This window comes from Melanerpes formicivorus, unplaced genomic scaffold (genome assembly GCF_026170545.1).
Source record: "Melanerpes formicivorus ecotype bairdi unplaced genomic scaffold, bMelFor1.0.p_v2 SCAF_3, whole genome shotgun sequence".
NCBI classification, from domain to species: Eukaryota; Metazoa; Chordata; class Aves; order Piciformes; family Picidae; genus Melanerpes; species Melanerpes formicivorus.
This window is the reverse complement of record NW_027142355.1, coordinates 43290363-43296381: the sequence shown is the minus strand read 5'-3', so window position 1 is coordinate 43296381 and position 6019 is coordinate 43290363. Positions and strand designations below refer to the sequence as shown.

General features: G+C 52.3%; 1 long non-coding RNA gene across 1 annotated transcript in view; it reads right to left on the bottom strand.

Moving 5' to 3' along the window:
• Nucleotides 1-500: 500 nt before the first annotated feature.
• The window catches only part of LOC137454621 (uncharacterized), a 6889-nt gene continuing 1370 nt past the window's right edge, over nucleotides 501-6019 (bottom strand). The window contains exons 2-7 of the long non-coding RNA XR_010990651.1: nucleotides 5924-6002; nucleotides 3628-3789; nucleotides 3456-3534; nucleotides 1946-2450; nucleotides 1228-1401; nucleotides 501-983 (exon numbers count right to left, since the gene is read on the bottom strand). This is a non-coding gene — a long non-coding RNA (uncharacterized lncRNA). The remainder of the gene's footprint in view (nucleotides 984-1227; nucleotides 1402-1945; nucleotides 2451-3455; nucleotides 3535-3627; nucleotides 3790-5923; nucleotides 6003-6019) is intronic.

Genomic DNA, 6019 nt, shown 5'->3' with positions numbered 1-6019 from the left:
AGCGGCTTCGCTGCGTCCGACGAATAAAAGGAGGAAGTTCCGCAGGAACAGAAGGGAAAACCTTTTCACTGTGTGTGCCAGAGCCCTGGAGCAGGCTGCCCAGAGAGTTAGTGGAGTCTCTGGAGACATTCAAAACCTGCCCCAGGTGATCCTGCACTGGCACAGGGGTTGGACCGGATGCTATTTTGGGGTCCCTTCCAACCCCTAACACTCAGTGATTCTGTGATTAGCTATGCTGGTGACAGAGTCTCACTGAGTGCTCTTTAAAATGTTTTTCTTTTCTTTCAGCCTAGGAGTTTCATATTTAAATAGACCTTCTGCTCTGTCTTCCCCCTTCCTTCTTCCATCTTGCGTCTAAACACTAGGAGAGCTTGATCAGGTGTATCCTGGGCGTCCCAACGTAACACATCTCAATTGCATACATGGATTTTGTAACCTTTTGCCCCATTGCTTGCACAGGGTGGATTAAGTTCATTACTTATAGCTCGTCAGGACAGCTGTTGAAGTGTCCTGTGCAATGCAGGAGGAGTTGAATCCCATAGGAAACCACATTACTGTGCTTTGTCAGCCTGGTTATGGTCAGAAACCTCCTTCATTTTTTTTTCTCTTAAACAGATATATCACATTAGTCCCCAGAATTAATTTGCCTCTTCTCATAATTATTTCTTTAAAACTGTCTTAGAAGTGTCTCTGTCCTTCCCTCTCTCTAGATACTGGCCTCCTGAGCCCACGGCAGACTTGCACAGAGCTACTGCGAGCACCACTCTGCACGGCCTCTGGGGGGCTTTCAAGCACAGGCACCCCAGGAGAATCCAAACCTAACCTTGCAGCTGGCCTTAGAGCTCCTCTTTGGAAAACTGTCGCTGCCAGGGCCCACAAACCAACGTCCTCTGTCGGCAAACCGGATGTAAGGGCTGAAAAGTGTCAACGGAAACCGTAATCGGATGGCCCAGGAAGATCCTGCCGGTCTGAACACACCGGACCTGGAATGCACAAAGAAACTCTGTTAACAACTGTCTGTGCGTCTGCTCATAGCTTGAGGAGTAACAGAGCAGAACCAATTCCCAAAAGGTTTTCACTGCGTTCCCAGGGCAAGTAGAGGCTTGCTCTGGCTGTAGTTAATACCTAGAAATTCCTATCAAAATCTTTGCAGCACAACAAGAAAAAAACCAAACCAACCAAACCACAAACTGCTTTATATTATTAAGTAGGAACTCGAAAGCTTACAGGAACTGTGGGGATTTTTTTATGACAAATTATTCCTTTTCTTTTTTTCAGTGAGCAATTGGGTTTCCAACAGCTCCACATTCTGACACCAAAGCACCCCGCTCCGTGTCAGGGCTTGTGGCTGAGGCCGAATACAAATCTGCAACTGGTCCTCAGGCAAAGCAGTTAAGCTCCCTGAAAAAAAAGGAAAGAAAGCAAGAGTGAGTCAACCATAAAAACAAGACCTAACCAAACCCCCAAAGCCATTTTGTCAGGAAGTCGCCTCCACTATCACCCGCCACATGCTGAAATTCCCTTCCCCTGGGGCTCCTGCTTGGCCCACAGCTGGGGAACATAAAGCAAGGCACAGCCCTGTGGGTACCTGCTGCCCTGGAGCCACCAAAACCGGAGCACCCAGTCACTACCAATCCCACAGCAGACCCAAGATACAACAGGGACTCCATAGAGACTCCAAAACCTCACTGAGAACCCCCCAACTCCTTCAGGACCCCCACAGATTCTCCAACTTAGATGCCCACAAAACCCCTTTGGTTGCACCCAAACCCCCCATCTGAAACACCCAGCTCCACTTTAGGTACCCCCAGATGCTTCCAATGTCCCCAGACCCGCTGGTGGACCAGCCCAGAACCCCCTGACACTATCCCAGACCCTTTCAGGGGGCTCCACACCCCTTCTAGATGCCCACAAAACCCCTTCACACGCCAAAAGAAACCTTTACCTGCCTCCAAACCCCATTAGGGGGCCACTTAGCAGCGGGTGGCAGCAACCAAGTCTGTTGCTCTCACCAATTAAACCCTTTGGTGCTCTCAGCTCTCTGACCCTGTGTCAGTGTAAGTCCTTGTCGGCCGGCACCTTCGTCCTGATCCAGGCGGAGAGAGAACTGCCAGGAACACAGCTTCGCCGCTCCGCTTGCGGCACGCCTGCTGCCGAGGGCAGCGTCGTCCGCAGCCTGCCCGAGAGGAACACGGCCCCCGGGGCCGGGGGACACACAAAAGCCTTCCACAAAGGAAACAAGGGAAGTCTCTTGGCCACTCTTCACGTGCCCAGTGCGATTGTCATGTGGAACACACCGCGGCATCTGGAACGAGTTTAAGTCCAGGTCTATGGCAGCACAGAGGTTCCTGGAATATCCCGGTACATCGATCCACAGGAGGTTGTCTTTCGGTCCCCAGTCTGATGCTTGGCAGCACAGCCATCACACCATTTCTCTCGAGTGCTTTGAACTGACAATTCATGCAGGAGAATAAAACCAAACAGGAGTAAGCAGCTTGGAAAAGAACTTTGATCATCACCGGGCCCAACAAGAGGACACAGTCTCAGGCTGCACCAGGGGAGGTTTTGGCTAGAGGTTAGGAAGAGGTTCTGCACAGAGAGAGTGATGGCCCATTGGAATGGGCTGCCCAGGGAGGTGCTGGAGTCACCATCTTTGGAGGTGTTCAGGAGGAGACTGGATAGGGTGCTTGGTTGCATGGTTTAGTTAATTAGGTGGTGTTGGATGATAGGTTGGACACGATGATCTTGAAGGTCTCTTCCAACTCGGTCTGGTCTATTCTATTCTATTCCATTCCATTCCATTCCAACACCATCTAATCAACTAAACCATGGCACTGAGTGCCTCATCCAGTCTCTTTCTAAACACTTCCAGTGATGGTGACTCCCTGGGCACCACCTCCCTGAGCAGCACATTCCAAAGGCCAATCTCTCTTTCAACCTGCTCTATTCTATTCTATGAAGACCTTCTTCCTAACATCCAGCCTAAACCTCCCCTGGCACAGCTTGAGACTGTGTCCTCTTGCTCTGGTGCTGCTTGCCTGGGAGAAGGGACCAACCCCCACCTGGCTACAACCAGAACTGAGGGGACTGCAATCTTTGCAGCTTCAGCTTTCCTTCTCTGCTACTTCTTTTTTCAGATGGATTTTTTTTCAAAGGGACTGCTGGACAGCAGAACAGGATGGATGGCTGGGCCCCAAGAGCAGTGGGGAACAGAGTTAAACCCAGCCGGTGGACGGCCGGGCACGAGTGGTGTTCCCCAGGACACCCCTTGTGAGAGAGTGAGTCCAGAGAAGGGCCACAAAGCTGGTGAGGGGTCTGGATAACAAGCCTTACGAGGAGTGGCTGAAGGAACTGGGACTGTTTAATCTGCAGAAGAGGAAGCTGAGGGAATTAAGGTATGGTCTGGCTTCAGCTCTCAACTACTTCCACGTTGAGCAAGGACAGCTTGTACTCACAGAAGGCACTGGCTGCTTGGGTTCAAGGTTCCTGCAGAGCTCAGGCTATCTCTCTTGATTAGTGAGGTCGTCCTGTCACCTAGGCAGAGAGAAGAAAATGCAGCTATGAAATTAGACCACTGGAATCGTGAGACTCGTTCTGTGTGCGACTCCAGGAGAATCCAAACCTAACCTTGGAGCTGCCCTGAAGAGCTCCTCTTTGGAAAAGTCTCGCTGCCGGGCCCCACAAACCCCACACCCTCTGTCAGCAAACCGGATGTACGAGCTGAAGAGTGTCGACAGAAACTGTACGTGGACAGCTCAGGAAGGTCCTGCCAGTCCCAGCACACCAGACCTGGAATGATCAAAGAAAGTCCGTTAACAACTGTCTGTGTGTCTGCTCATAGCTTGAGGAGAACCCCCCAACTCCTTCAGGACCCCCCCCAGATTCCCCAACTTAGATGCCCACAAAACCCCTTTGGAGGCACCCAAACCCCCCATCTGATACGCCCAGCTCCGTTTTAGGTACCCCCAGACGCTTCTAATGTCCCCAGACCCGCTGGTAGACCAGCCCAGAACCCCCTGACACTATCCCAGACCCTTTCAGGGGGCTCCACACCCCTTCTAGATGCCCACAAAACCCCTTCACACGCCAAAAGAAACCTTTACCTGCCTCCAAACCCCATTTGGGGGCCACTCAGACCCCTTAGCAGCGGGTGGCAGCAACCAAGTCTGTTGCTCTCACCAATTAAACCTGGATGTTAGGAAGAAGGTCTTCATAGAATAGAATAGAGCAGGTTGGAAGAGAGATTGGCCTTTGGAATGTGCTGCCCAGGGAGGTGGTGGGGTCACCATCACTGGAAGGGTTTAGAAAGAGACTGGATGAGGCACTCAGTGCCATGGTTTAGTTGATGACACGAAGCTGTGTGGTGCAGCAGACATGCTGGAGGGAAGGGAGGCCATCCAGAGGGACCTTGACAGGCTGGAGAGGTGGGCACAAGCCAACCTCATGAAGTTCAATAAGAGCAAGTGCAGGGTCCTGCATCTGGGTCGAGGCAATCCCAGGCACAAATCCAGGCTGGGCAGTGACTGGCTGGAAAGTAGCCCTGAGGAGAGAGACTTGGGGGTGCTGGTGGACAAAAAGCTCAACATGAGCTCTCAGTGTGCACTTGCAGCCCGCAAAGCCAATCAGATCCTGGGCTGCATCAGGAGAAGTGTGGCTAGCAGGTCGAGGGAGGTGATCCTCCCCCTCTACTCAGCCCTGGTGAGACCCCACCTGGAGTACTGTGTCCAGTTCTGGAGCCCCTATTACAAGAGGGATGTGGAGGTGCTGGAAGGTGTCCAGAGAAGGGCCACAAGGATGATCAGAGGGCTGGAGCACCTCTCCTGTGAGGACAGACTGAAGGAGTTGGGGCTGTTCAGTCTGGAGAAGAGAAGGCTCCCAGGTGACCTAATTGTGGCCTTCCAGTATCTGAAGGGGGCCTACAGGAAGGCTGGGGAAGGACTTCTCAGGATCTCAGGTAGTGATAGAACTAGGGGGAATGGAATGAAGCTGGAGGTGGGGAGATTCAGGCTAGATGTGAGGAGGAGGTTCTTCCCCATGAGAGTGGTGAAGCCCTGGAATGTGTTGTCCAGGGAGGTGGTTCAGGCCCCGTCCCTGGGGGTGTTTAAGCCCAGGCTGGATGAGGCTCTGTCCAGCCTGATCTAGTGTGGGGTGTCCCTGCCCATGGCAGGGGGGTTGGAACTAGATGATCCTTGTGGTCCCTTCCAACCCTGAATGAAACTATGAAACTATGATTGGAATGGAATGGACCGGACCAGGTTGGAAGAGACCTTCAAGATCATCGTGTCCAACCTATCATCCAACACTACCTAATCAACTAAACCATGCAACCAAGCACCCTATCCAGTCTCCTCCTGAACACCTCCAAAGATGGTGACTCCACCACCTCCCTGGGCAGCCCATTCCAATGGGCAATCACTCTCTCTGTGCAGAACCTCTTCCTAACCTCTAGCCTAAACCTCCCCTGGCACAGCTTGAGACTCTGTCCTCTTGTTCTGGTGCTGCTTGCCTGGGAGAAGAGACCAACCCCCACCTGGCTACAACCAGAACTGAGGGGACTGCAATCTTTGCAGCTTCAGCTTTCCTTCTCTGCTACTTCTTTTTTCAGATGGATTGTTTTTCAAAGGGACTGCTGGACAGCAGAACAGGATGGATGGCTGGGCCCCAAGAGCAGTGGGGAACAGAGTTAAACCCAGCCGGTGGACGGCCGGGCACAAGTGGTGTTCCCCAGGACACCCCTTGTGAGAGAGTGAGTCCAGAGAAGGGCCACAAAGCTGGTGAGGGGTCTGGATAACAAGTCTTATGAGGAGTGGCTGAAGGAACTGGGACTGTTTAATCTGCAGAAGAGGAAGCTGAGGGAATTAAGGCGTGGTCTGGCTTCAGCTCTCAACTCGTTCCACGTTGAACAAGGACAGCTTGTACTCACAGAAGGCACTGGCTGCTTGGGTTCAAGGTTCCTGCAGAGCTCAGGCTATCTCTCTTCATTAGTGAGGTCGTCCTGTCACCTAGGCAGAGAGAAGAA